This window comes from Trichosurus vulpecula, chromosome 6, assembly GCF_011100635.1.
Source record: "Trichosurus vulpecula isolate mTriVul1 chromosome 6, mTriVul1.pri, whole genome shotgun sequence".
In the NCBI taxonomy this organism is placed as follows: domain Eukaryota; kingdom Metazoa; phylum Chordata; class Mammalia; order Diprotodontia; family Phalangeridae; genus Trichosurus; species Trichosurus vulpecula.
The window spans coordinates 168,332,044-168,345,683 of record NC_050578.1 but is presented as its reverse complement, the minus strand read 5'-3'; the positions used below and the strand labels follow the sequence as shown (position 1 = coordinate 168,345,683).

The window sequence follows — 13,640 nt, the reverse complement described above, 5'->3', positions numbered from 1 at the left end:
ATGTTATTTCCATAGAATAATCACATAATTAGACATGAAAAGTTTGTACAAGGACATAAAAAAGAGGTTCCAGAATTTCCAAAGGTTCCAAAAAAGCCCCCAAAATTTAGTTTCACATTTAATTTACCAATAACTAGAGAAAAAAAAAGGTTTAAAGGTTTAAAGATTACTACTTGGGCATTAATTACATAGAAATACATGGAACATTTTGATCTTGGGGTTAAAAAAAAGGATTATTAATAAAATGACAATCTAGTAATGGATGTAATTAAAATTCTGTTATAATAGTCAAGCATTTATTAATTGCCTACTATGTAAGTTATAAAATGTTTAACAACATTAAAATATCATTTCCTTTATAATTTTTCAACATATAGAACTATCTGGTAATCCTATATTTTCTATACATTCTTTAATTATTACATAAAAGTACCCATGCACACTATGATTTCTAGCCACACCCAAATATATAGATAGTAGGTTATGTTATGATTTCAACCACCATCTGATGGGTAATATCAGTTTTGCATAAAAGAGGATTGTTGTGTATCTTTATACTTCTATATTTCATATACCTAGAGTATATGTAAATATTTTATGATTTAACAAAATTAAATTTTAAAAGGGAATAAAGTTAACAGAAAAAGCTAACCCTTTCATAGCTAAGTGTAGACATTCATATTATAAAGAACATATTCAAAATAAATAAATAAATAAATGAAGAAAAAATAAAAAAAAATAAAAAAAATAAAGAACATATTCTAAACTATTAAAATTTGTTTCCTTGAAAGTTTTTTATAAGTTTTAAATTCAAGGATTTATTTTAATAACAGCCATGCCTCCTATATTATTCCTTTTATCTCTTTAAAAATCCTAAATAATAAACTTAATCAAGTGTACTTTAAGATTATGAACTATAATTTCTCAGTTGATCAAAATTGTATCATGAAACATGTCGCCTTACTTGGTGATAGACTACACCAAAGAGAAATGAAGAAAAAGCCTAATGGTTTTATAACCTGAAATTCCAAGGAGACTTGGTACCAATGCCTCTAGATTAGCTCAGTTTCCCACAGCCCCCTTAACTGAAGACTTATTGTAGGATGTTTGATTTTTAACAAAAAAAATAAAAATTTAATTCCACATGGTGAAATGGGTGATTTCCTCCTTGGTGCTCCATTCTGTGACCCTCAATAGGAAGGGGAATAGCACTCACAACCAAACCCCAGACTATCCTACCTAAGATTGTCTCTGTTTCTCTAATATGCCTGAAATCCTGGGCTGTTGGAATAGTAGACCCTGTCTTCTCTGCCACTAGTTCTAACTTAGGCTGTCTCTTCACATATGTCTCAAGAAAGGCCTTTATGCTAGTCAGATAGGGATGGGGATTAGTTATTCCTTGGTACCAATCATCTATAGTTAAGATATTTTAAGACAAGATTCCCAGGCTCTATTAGCTCATTGGTTACATACTTTAATAATGATGGAGCTGTGATTTTATCAATGTGGATATTTCGTCCAATGGTGCAAACTCAAATCTAAGCACATTTTGTTCTCCTATGTGACTCTTGCCTCTGTCTTCCTGTAAATCTTCCACAGGGATCCACCCAATGTGCTGGGGGCCTTCTGTTCAACTATTTCTTGATTGATGAGTGCTTTCTTAATGTCCAGTCCTCTGTCACCACAGAGAGTTGCTATAAATATTTTTGTGCATGTGAACCTTTCCTCTTCGCCCCAACCCCTTTTCAGCTTTCTTTTATATGTTGTTTTCCTCCATTTCAATGTAAGCTCCTTGGGGTCAGGAGCTGTCTTTCCGCTTGTATTTGCCCAGAGTTTAGTATCACGCATGGCACAGAGTAGGCACTAATAACTGCTTGTTGACTGACTGAGAATGTGACCTATGAAGGATACTGAATGTTCACTGACTATTTCCTTCTCTTTCCCCCTTGGTTGCTAGTGAAATCCTTTAATGAAAAACCCAGTCTTTGTCTCAGGAAAAAAAGACTTGTCTTCACCAAATCCAGGAAATCAGGCAGACACGACTGGAAGAAAAGGTAGAGGGTCCACCATCACAACAGTTCAAGGTATAATGACTTCGAGGTCGATTAGAGAAGCAAAGAGAATCTCAGAGATGCAGTTAGAATTCATCAATGAATGAGCTTCACCTTCCTGAGGGGGATAGTTTCTTAACACAGCCCTAATCCAGTCCTGGTCCTGAGGACACAGGAGAGGTTAAAGTGGTTGTGTAACTAACTGACTTGATTAGGAACTCCCCAAAGGCAGACCAGACAGACCTAAAGGCCAAAACGTGGAGATTTGGCTCAAATCCACCACCACACCTAAAAGAGAGTTCTCTAAATTACTGTTTACCCTGTGCTGGTCCGTATGTCCTAATCCCAGAATTAGTTACCATACAATAAAAACACCACTATCAAGAATCCTATTGAAGTCTGCCTCATTTTGAGGCAGAGTTAGGATAAATAGAGCAAATTTAGGGTACAGTTTGTTGTGTGTGAAGAATTTTTTCTCCTGGGGATAGTGAAAGTTTATGAGATATAATTCCAGACTGCTATAAATTGACTATGAAATAGAATATGTAGTAGAGCCCACACTGGCTATTTTAACTTCTTTAAAATGTTGGTATACCATAACAGAAGCTCGGCAGACTCATTTGCCAAACTTTAGACCCTTGGGCGATTTTTCTCTTAGAATCACAAAATCATAGGATTTCAGGGTATTCTGCCATGCCAATACTAGAACCATGGAAATATCGTTTAGGAGCTGCATTCTAAGCCTGGGTTCTCAGAAGATCTAATCTCAATTTCCACCTTGACTTTCCATTGCATCATTGTTAATTCTCCTAATTTTACAAAAGTTTTTTGATGGGTCTATGAGTCTCTACTATGATCTTAATTTATTTAACTAAAGACCTTCCCATTTAAGAAGCCCACACTATGGAAGTGGTCAGACAGACTACTAACTATACTTGAGCCTTTTGGTTAAAATGCATTACACTGACTTATTTCAAGGTGGAAATTTTCCTCCATTTTTGGCCTTCCTGGCTAATTTACTAATAGTCTAGTCATAAGGTCCACTTTATAAAATAGAGTTAATTTATTTGTAGAAACCTTTGTGGTTAGGTCCCTGTCTACATTTTCTTTAGTCTATGGGTGGACTTTATCCCTTTTGCCTCTCCTCCAACTAGATTGTAAGTTCTTTGAGGGATTGTGTCAACACTTCTATCGAATCCCCACCACTGCCTAACCCAGTAAACAAGCACTCAAATACTTGGATTGAGTTGCATACACACACAACACACTGTTATGCTGAACTTGGTATAAGCATTTTTCATTTTTTTCAAAATGTAAAAAAAAAATCGCAGACACCATTTTCTATTAATAATTTTATTATTAAAGTAAATATTTTCACACTGTGTCCATCCTAAAGGTGTAGTAGTAGTAGTACCAAAAAATTAGTGTAAGACCCTCAAAAAAAAAAAGCTGTGAAGTTACTACCAGTAACTTTGTACTGCCTTTTGCTATCACATCATAACAGCTTCAGTGTTTCAGAAACACGTTAAGATGTATAGGATGGTATATTCCAAGTATATTCTTCTGCTAGCCATTAGAAATAAGTTGAAGGTGAATGTTGTGGTAGTTATCAATAAGCAGTGAAGGAGCAAAGAGCCTTTCACAAGAAATGGAGTGGAAGCAATTGGGTCTTGGAGTCAGAAGACTTGAATTCAAATCCCTTTATTAGTCACATATTCTTGGGAGAATCAGAGAATCACTCAAGCTCGTGAAGCCACAGTTTTCTCTGATGTAAAATGAGCGTAGTAATATACACACTACCTATTTCATTATGTTGCCAACAGGAGGACAAATGTCATTGGCATTATAATAACAGTTGTTCTATTGCTACACAATAAAGCCGCTTTGGACAACTACCTACACATCAAAAATTATTGAAACCTTAATGTCAGGGGTCGTGGGAACCTGAAAGGAATAAAAACACTCACGTCGCACCCTAGTATTTTCTAACATTCATAACAAGGTACCGATGATATAAAATGGAAGTATTTGCAGGCCCATTCTCCACTAAGCTCCTTGTTACAAAGAAAAAACTCCATAATTGTCTTTAATTTTTTAAAAAAGTTTAAAGAATAAAAGGAAACAAAGTCAGAAAAATAATAATGATAGCTAACATTCGTATAGTGTTTACTATGTGCCTGACACTGTGCTAAGTAAGCACTTTGCAATTATTATCTCATTTGAGCCATGCAAAAACTTCTACTTTACAGATGAAGAAACTGAGACAAACAGAATTTAAGGGACTTGTCTAGGGGCTACACAGCTAGTAAGTGTCTGAGACTGGATTTTAACTCGGTCTTCCTGACTTCAGGCTCAGAGCTCTATCCACTGTGTTAACTAGTTGTCTAGTCCACAATGGGTTTATCTATATGTTACTGGATTATTGGCAGATTAATATACTGTGGGTTATTGTGTACAAAAATGTTTAGCTAAATAAATAGCTCGAGGTGTGCCTCACAAGTAGCTAGATGGCTAGATAGAAAGCAGTAAGACTTGAGTACAAATATACACTTAGACTGCTATACTTATCCTTTTATCAGGTCACAACCTCTGTTTGGCTCGGTTTCCTCATACGTAATATGGGGATAATAATATCTCCCAGGGTTGTTGCAAGGATCAAATGAGATAATAATTGCTTTAGTTTCCTCAACTATCAAATGGGAATTACAACAGCACCTACTTCCCAGGGTGGTTTTAATGATCAATTGAAATAATATCCAAGCGCCTGACACATAGTAGGAGTCTGATAAATGCTTGTTTCCATCTTTCTTTCCTGTCCATATGGGACAATTCCCAGTGAATGACAGAGTAGAAAGGAAACTTCTTATTTTCTATCCCCTCAAAAAAATGCACAAGAACCTCAGGGCAGAGAGAAGTATGCATCATGCTAAATCTCTGTCGGCAAATGTAAAATAAAAGGTATTCAGAAAATTACTCCAAATAGTTTAAAAATGCTTAGTGTGGTATTAAACAAAAGGAAAGGTTTGGCAGCTGGACCAGAGTCATCAAGGCTGTCTTCTTATGCCACTGGAATTTGTCCTCAGGGTGCTGAATTTAAGGGGTTTTTTGAGCATTTACAATCCTTTAGCAGTTTAGTTCACAAGAATACTTAGTTAAAACAAGTAGCTACTAAGTGATGGTCCACCCATCCCTAGGTGGTATTATCCCCAGCAAGGGCTAATAGCTGTATCCCATCACCCAAACCTTTCTCAAATAAGGGTGGAATTCATGCCATGTTTTGAGAGGAGTTTGTGGTATTTGTCCCAGGGTACGAAATTTCCTAATGATGTCTTTTAATTATTTGCTAAAAACTTTAAGTTCTCATTAATGTGATACTAAATTTTGTATGTGGACCCAAAGTCTTTGGCAGTATCCTGGTTTTGTATTAATTAGTTGATTCAAGTATTAATTGGTTATCCTTTGGTTTTTGTTTTGTTTGGGTTTTGTTTTGTTTTTGCAATACTGTATTTACTTCACTAGACAACATTTTGTCTTTTAGGTGATTTTTCCTATTAGAATCAGAAAATTAGAGAATCTCAGAGTCAGATGAGCTTAAAGGACATTTAATCTAACCTTCCAGCGAACAGAAATGCTCCCTACAATAGCCCCAGTGTAGTGGTCTAGTCTTTCCCTGAAGACCTCTAATAAAGGGGAACCCACACCTTCCTGACTCAGCCATCTGCCACTTTTGAATAGCTTTCCTTGTAATTGTTAGGAAATTTTCCTTACATCAATCTGAAATCTGCCTCAATACAACTTCTGCAATTAGAATTTCTTCTAATTCTTTCCCTTTTTTTCTTGCATATATTCCATAAATTACTGGTCTTCTCCCTTTTTTTTTGATTTCAGGAGGGTCTTTTTGTGCAGAATTTGATTGTCTGAACAAAGACAAACAATGGTAAAGGTGTTTTATGTTTATTTTTTCTGTGTACCTGTGATTCTCTGTAGTATCTAGCTACATAGACATATGTGATAATTTTCTCCCTACCCCTCACTTTTAGTTTAAAGGCCTCTCAATCACTCCTCCGTAAGACTTAAAGGCTCCAGGGAAAAGAGAGACTTTACAGATATATCACCAGGAATTAATGACCAACAGGTTAAAAACTGGTATTATAGCATGGTATTATAGCAATAAGTATTTATTGAATGCATGAACTAATGAACAGCCACGGGCTTATTAGCCAAATGTACATAAATGGACTTAAATTTTGCTGTGTGGACAAAAGGGCCCAAAGGCAGCTTCAATCATCAGAATTCTACATTTAGATATTTACATTTCAGGCAGGAAATTGATAGGCTACAGCTGGACCACAAAAAGTGTTATAAATCCTTTAGCAAGGCAACATTTACTCTTTCCAACTATCCATTAAGTAGAAAAAATTGTTGTTAGATAAATGATTAACAAAAGTTTAAATAAATGTAATTATAAATATGCTATGAATGATATTGCTGTCCTATTTAAACAGCTTGATTCAATATGAACACTCTCATAAGTGTTCATAAAAAATCAAGCTCAACTGGATCAGAAAATGTCATGAATAAATAAGGGAAAATGTGCCAGCTATTAAAGGGACTTATACAGTAAAATTTTGAATTGATGAAAAATAGTATGTTAATATTTGTATGAGAATTCTTTGAACTAATAATTCAATAAAAAAGAACTTAGCAAGAAAATTCAGTCATAGAAAATGATTTATGTTCAAAGAAAAATAATTAAAACTGTTGAACATTAACAAAACTTCATGTTGAGACCACTGGTTGAAAAACAGTGGGATGCTAACACTTTATAGAGTTCATAGAGCTGGAGAGGACCACAGAGGTCATCTCAGCCAACCCCTTCATTTTATGGATGGAGAAACTGAGACCCAAGCCTACTGCACTACACAAGCAACAAGTGATAAAGCTAGGGCTTAAAGCTAGGATCTCCCACTCCAAATCCAGCACTCTTCCCACAGTACCATACTTCCTGCAAGTGAAGAATTCAATAAAGTATTAATTATGGAATTCCCCAAATTAAAGAGATTAATCAGACCTAGTAATATTATTTGAGCCAGTTACTGAAAAACACTGAACTCAGTGAAAGGTAGGCTCAATATTTGGGTAGATTCTATTTTGTTATTTCATAAGCATCCATGTAGCTGGGGAGGCATCATGGCGTAGTTGTTAGAAAGTTTTCCTTGGAGTCAGGGAAACCTGGGTTCAAGTCAGGGGTGTGCTGGTAAAATGTTTAATGACTACCTTTTTGTTACCCAGGACACACTTGTATATTTAATCTGCATTAAATCTACATTTTCTCCATCACTTTCTTAAATCTAGATAATCTACAAAACAATAAATCAGGCTCTGTTACTTAGCGTTTGCCAATTTCTGAGGCTTACAGTGAAAATTTAACAACAGGCTCTCAAGAACCTGTCTCAGCGTCCAGTACACCACTGGTTCAAGTTCTGCAACCCCTCAGGCCACCAGGAAACTCAAACACTGTAAGTCACAGAACAGTTGCTGACTTGTAATAATAAAAGAGTCCCCTTACCTCAAGCACTCTGTACCAATGAAGTCACACACAGGCCATGAGAGTCCCTACATGACAGTTTTAAACAAAAGGTTAGAAGTTTATTGCTTGTTTCTTTTTCATTTTATTGGATGCTATGCTTATCCTTTAATCGAGTACTTTGGCTTCCTGTTTGCAATGCCAATGAAGCCTTTATGGAAAATGATGGACCGTGGAATAAGATAGAGACTGACTGGACTTTGTCTTTGATCCTTGGTGTTGACTCTGAAATGTGTGAAACTTTGGGAGGGGAGAACAGGTGAAAATGGGAAAATAAAGCAATTAAGCTCACAGGCAGAAAGCTTAGAGATTTTACTTGGTTTTGGTTGTCATTTAAGGTTTATTCAAAATGCAAAAAACCAAACCAAAAATCACCTCCAATTTTGATGATCCAAATAAAATGGCTGGCAGTAGGGAAGAGTAAACAATACTAAGGGACTGAAAGAAACTTAGGTAAATATAGAGTGATTACCTCACTTTATCCGTTCTGGTCTATATATTTCCTTGAGAAAACAGCAGAACTGAAAATTGCTGTTCAGTTGTTTTTCAGTCATGTTTGACTCTCTGTGATCCATTTGGAGTTTTCTTGGAAAAAACACCGGAGTGGTTTGTCATTTTCTTCTCCAGCTCAGTTTACGGTTTACAGATGTTTGCCTCCAGAAATGGAGGCAAACAGGGTTAAGTGACTTGCCCAGAGTCACACAGCTAGTAAGTGTCTGAGGCCAGATTTGAACTCAGAAAGATGAGTCTTCATGACTTCAGGCCTGGCATGCTCTCCACTGTGCCGAATAGCTGCCCAGAACTGAAAGTAATGTTGATGATTTCCCCCTTTAAGTGAGTGCTGAACATAAACTACATCTTTTGGAAGGGTGGGGAAGGTGGAGAAGGAATAATATACCACTTTGCATATCAAATTTTTAAATCAAGATCATAACTCTCAGTGATTTTCTAAGTGTGCTGTCATCCAAATTGAAATCCAGCTTTGTCATTCTATTGAACTTTTCTACAACCTCTGCCATTTCAATTACCTATGAGCCTTTTCATTGCTTGTTCAGTCAACAGAGGCCAAAGTGAAATCTAGGTGAAGTTACCTAAAGTTTGTACACTGAACTTGTAAGAGTCAAGCTTTAGTGCTATTTTTGCCACAAATGAGCTGTTCAACCCTGGTAAAGTCAAGAGACAGAGGCACAGAGGGAGAGAGACAGAGAGGGGAGACAGAGAGAAGAAAGGAGAGAGAGAGAGAGAAAGAGAGAGTGGGAAAGGAGAAACAGACAGAGAGAAAGAGAGATATGGATAAATGGTCCTGTATTGCCAAATGTCAGTGGTTCAAGTTGTAGTGTGTCTAACTGGTACACACTAAGTGTAGTGTGGTCCAAGAGTGTCTAAATGCTCACTAAAAATGAAAAATCCTGCATTGTTAATAATCCTAGGGACAGAGACATTACCAAGAACCATTTGTCTAATATTTGCACTAGAGTTGAACTAAGCTCTGTATGAAGCAAAAGAACGATCCTGCTCTTATGATCTAAGAGTACTTAGACCATCATCATCAACAGAGAGATAGTGGGGTCCAGCAATACTCTCCAGTGGTTTCAGACAATCTCTGGTTCTGGAAAGTTCCCAAAACAGTATTTTAACTACCAGACTACTTAGTCTTGCCAACAGTTCTAACTTTCATGGGAGTCTCCTGGAATCTTCCCAGATGCTTCTGATTGCCAGACAGATAGACATTGATCTTTTTCTCCTGGAGACCAAGCAGATGGGTGGGTGGGTAATGCCAGTAAGATAACTATTAGAAGAATAGCAGAATCACCTACTGAGTTGTTCAGTACTGTGTTGAAAACCAAGTAGGGACAGAAAGAAAATACTCTCTTAAATTTAAAAGACTAAAAGAGTAAAAGAGACATAAAGATAAATTAAACACAGTGCCTACATGCAAGAGAAAATATAGGACTGGTAAGGAGTATGACCATGCCTGCCTGCTACCCATGTTGGGTGGGACATGATTCATGTTTGGGTGGGGAGTAAAGAACAGACAAGATGATATTTGAAGTTCCTTCCAACTCTGAAATTCTATGATTCTAAGATTTCTTCAGCAACATGGAATTGGCTACCAGTTTTTGTATCTTTATTTTTGCTGCCATGAAAGGCTTCATTCAAGTCGCCTATCTAGGTTAATTTGGCCTGATTGAAGCTCTGAGTCTTGTGACTGTTTTGTATGAAAGAATGACCACCAAGATCACAATCACTAACATAATAATAGTAAAGAACTTAAAACCTCATAAAAAGTTGGCATGTAAATGTACTCCCCTAAGCAAGGGAGAACTTCAATAAAGCATCAACTAACTAATACTGATTTCTTTTAATTTCTCTCCTAATATGTGAAGAAGTCCACAGATGCTTCATTTAATTAAATTATAGGCTCTCTTCTAGTCTTCTATTTTTTCCTTTTGTTATCATAATTAATTTTTGACTCAGTCATTTGTTCAATTTAGTCATCTTAAATTCTATAATAATGCATACATTTTCAGATAAGCAAGCCAGGGCAATTGTTTTTTTTTTCTTCTCCACTTAATAGTATTTTTTTTTCCAATTATAGGTAAAGATAATTTTCAAAATTCACTTTTTTTTAAGATTTTGAGTTCCAAATTTTTCTCCCTCTCTTGGGTGCAGCTTTTTGACTGAGTCCAAATTTTACAGAACAAATCCTTTTATTAAGGGGATTTGTTCTGTAAAGTTTGGATTCGGTCAAAGGGCTGTACTTGAGGACCTAGAGGGCCACATGTGGCTTCAAGGCCACAGGTTCCCCTCCCCTGGAAAATGTGTTGAGAAATGATGAACCAGTGGGGGGGGGGGGAAGGGAGAGAAATAAATCAAAAGAAAATCAAGCAACTCCAGTGAATAAAGATGTACAACTCTATCAACTGAAAAAAAATTTTTTTTAAAGTCAATAAGGCCAAAATTGTCCACCTACAGACCTCAGCAAGGCAAAGATGAAAAAAAAAACAGAGTGTTGGTGATGAGACTCTGGGTAGCCATTAAAGCAGTCCCCCTCCCCACACCCATCTCCCACCCCCACCCCAGCTTTGAAAACCCAGATGTTGGTGCTTCTATCTGGTAACTCTGTATGTATTGTGATTTGGTCAGACAGATAAAAGCCTGTCTGTTGATCTGTTGGTAATTGCTGTTTGTATTTGCTCTGAAGTTCAGGGTGCTAGTTTCTCCTCCTGAACTAAATGAAAAGTATATGTATGTTTAATTAAAGTAAGATTGTTAACCCCTTTAAAAAAAAAGATGAAAAAAACATTGCTAAAGTTTTCATGCTCACCCTAACCCTACCACCATTATGTCAAAGTAAATGAAACTGTTTTGGCTCCCTCCTTTGGTAACTGTTAATTTCACATTGCAAGTGATTTTGCTGGCCATTGATTCCAAATATAGTTTATAGTATTGGAAATACATCAAAAGTGTTTCACAAGAATGAATTAACATGTATTTACTAAAGCATCTGGCATCATGAAAAATCAATAAAAAGGAATGATCAGCTGAGTATGCAAAACCAAACGTGGAGCTGGAAGCCACCCCATCTTAGAAGTCCAACATTGCACCCAGCTGTCTGTACCCAGACTTGGCTGCTCTGGAAATGTTTTGAGATACTGGCTTAAAAATGGATTAAAAAATGACTTGGACTATGTTGTTGCATAGAAATGTGCATATAGAATGATGTTAAGTCAGAAAGGCAGAGCAGGATGTAGTAGGCTCATGTTTATTACAGCTCTGTAAAAATGTATTCACACAAAGATCAGAAGAGAAGGTGAAATGATATAAATAGTTAGAGTTTAGTGTATATTAAGTTCTTTATTTTTTTCCTGAAAAGCTGCTCAAGCTCATTTTAAAATAAGATTTAGAAGTTCAGTAGAGAGCAAAACTGCTCTTGTGGCATCAACTTTGTTTTCTAGGCATGTTGTCTCCTTTATTAGTGCCAGAGGAATGAAACTATTTCAAAATGAATCTCCTGTATGAATTAATTTGTTCACTCACTCACTCACTTAACAAATCAATCAATCAATTAATCCCACATTAAGCCCTGTGAGTCCTCTGACACATCTGGAAAAGTCACTTAATCTCTCAGTACTCTCTAGGCAACTATCTAAGACTGAATTGCAGAGAAGGTGCTGACCTGCAGTGGTAGAGTGAATTTCCTCACCAGGAAGTTCCCTATACGAATGAAATCACAGGTCCTGTCCCTATCCCTACCCTATGACATGCATTGCAGTGTGCTAGATGCTATGGGGAAAATAAGACAGAGTCCTGGTATTTAATTGAAGAATCAACCCAACCCCAAAAGCAAGTTAAATATTAATTATTATGTTCTTTTAAATGCAATTATTTCTAAGAAAATACTACATGGGAACAAAATAATTAACACATTTAGAGATTCAACTTTTGAATGATTGGAAACACCTTCAAATATTTTAACATTTGAGTTCATAGATCATAAATTAAAAGCTTCAAGGGACCTTACAGGTCATCTAGATCAACCCTCTCATGTTACAAAGGAGGAAACTGAGTTTTAGGGAGGTTAAGTGATTTACCTAAGGTCTCACAGATAATAAGGTGGCTGAGCTAGGATCTCAATAAATATGCCCAGGTATGATTTATATGTGTTCATTAGTGTTAAGTTCATCCCTTTCAATCAATTGTTCTGATTTCTTCCTGCTGTCCATCCTTTTCTCCACTTCTGATTTTAGAATTGAGTTAGCTACCTGATTTGCTCTAAGACTTATCTGGTCGTGAAGCATACGGTGACATCAAAGGGAGCTGCCACGTTGGAACAGGAAAGAACAGGATGAGAAATTAACTCACTGTCTCTCCCTTTTGACATAGCACCTAACAGCTAGCTTTACAAAAAAAAAAAAAGAGAGAGAGAAAAAGCCTGTTAGCTTCCCCTTTAAGCTATTGAATCCAAGGAACAAAGGTTGAAGCTAACTTAAATCAATCATTCCAAAGGTGGATGGCCTTGTACAAGAGAAATGGTAACCTTGGGGAAAAAAATCATAAAAAAGCTGTTGTGTAATGCTCATGGAACAGAGTCATAACTTCCCATATCTCTTAATTTTCTTTTCCCTGATGAGCTACACACTAGAAAGAGCAAATATGTTTTACTGCTTGATCAAAATAAATTGTCCAACTCACTATCTCTAAGCAATACTTTCACCTAGTTATTTGGTAAGTACTATAAACTTCTAACTGTGAAGGTGTTTCCAACCCATCCCCCTTCTTTGCATGTGAATAGAGAAGCTCTCTCTAATCCAAAGTAAAGATGACCTTAGATACAGTGATAGCCTCTTCAAACAACAAAGAAGGTGAAAGAAAATCCAAAGTACATCAAGGTCACCCTTCCAAGTGAACGGCATATACAGGGTCTATGATTTTCATAGAAAGCTGACTTGGAGAAGCCCTGTGGTAGCGACTGCTTGCTGTGTCATCAGCTATACGATTCCTGATAGAAACAAGGTTTTGCCATAGATTTTGCTAATATATCAACTTTTATATATCCTACTGAAGGAAACATCAATGGCTAAAAACTGAATTCATATTAAAAGTCTAAACCCCCTCTCTAGTAGGAATGAGTGATGAATCTGCATTTTGTCTCACATCTCACATCTGTGTGTGATGGAATATTTTCAATGCAGTGGGCTAATGGTTAGACCTAGGAACAGAAGAAAGCTAACTTCCTTATACGAGGAATAAACCTGAAGCCTTGCAATTTCCAATACCAGGTTCTCTAGCCCAGCTTAATTTTTAAATATGATACTGTGTGGATTTCAGAGAACTCTTGTTTGCCTTGCCTTGTAAGCTTAGTAGTTTGGAAGATAGCTCTAGAAATACTAGGTCTCATTGTTCAGGTCACTAGATACTGCTATCTTTACTATGGCTGAAACCAGCCTTGACTACATAAGTCTAATAAAGACAAATACTGATTTATAAAATAAGGACAG

General features: G+C 36.4%; 1 protein-coding gene across 1 annotated transcript in view; it reads left to right on the top strand.

Moving 5' to 3' along the window:
• Positions 1-13,640, top strand: part of KLB (klotho beta) — a 34,949-nt gene that overhangs the window by 1,602 nt on the left and 19,707 nt on the right.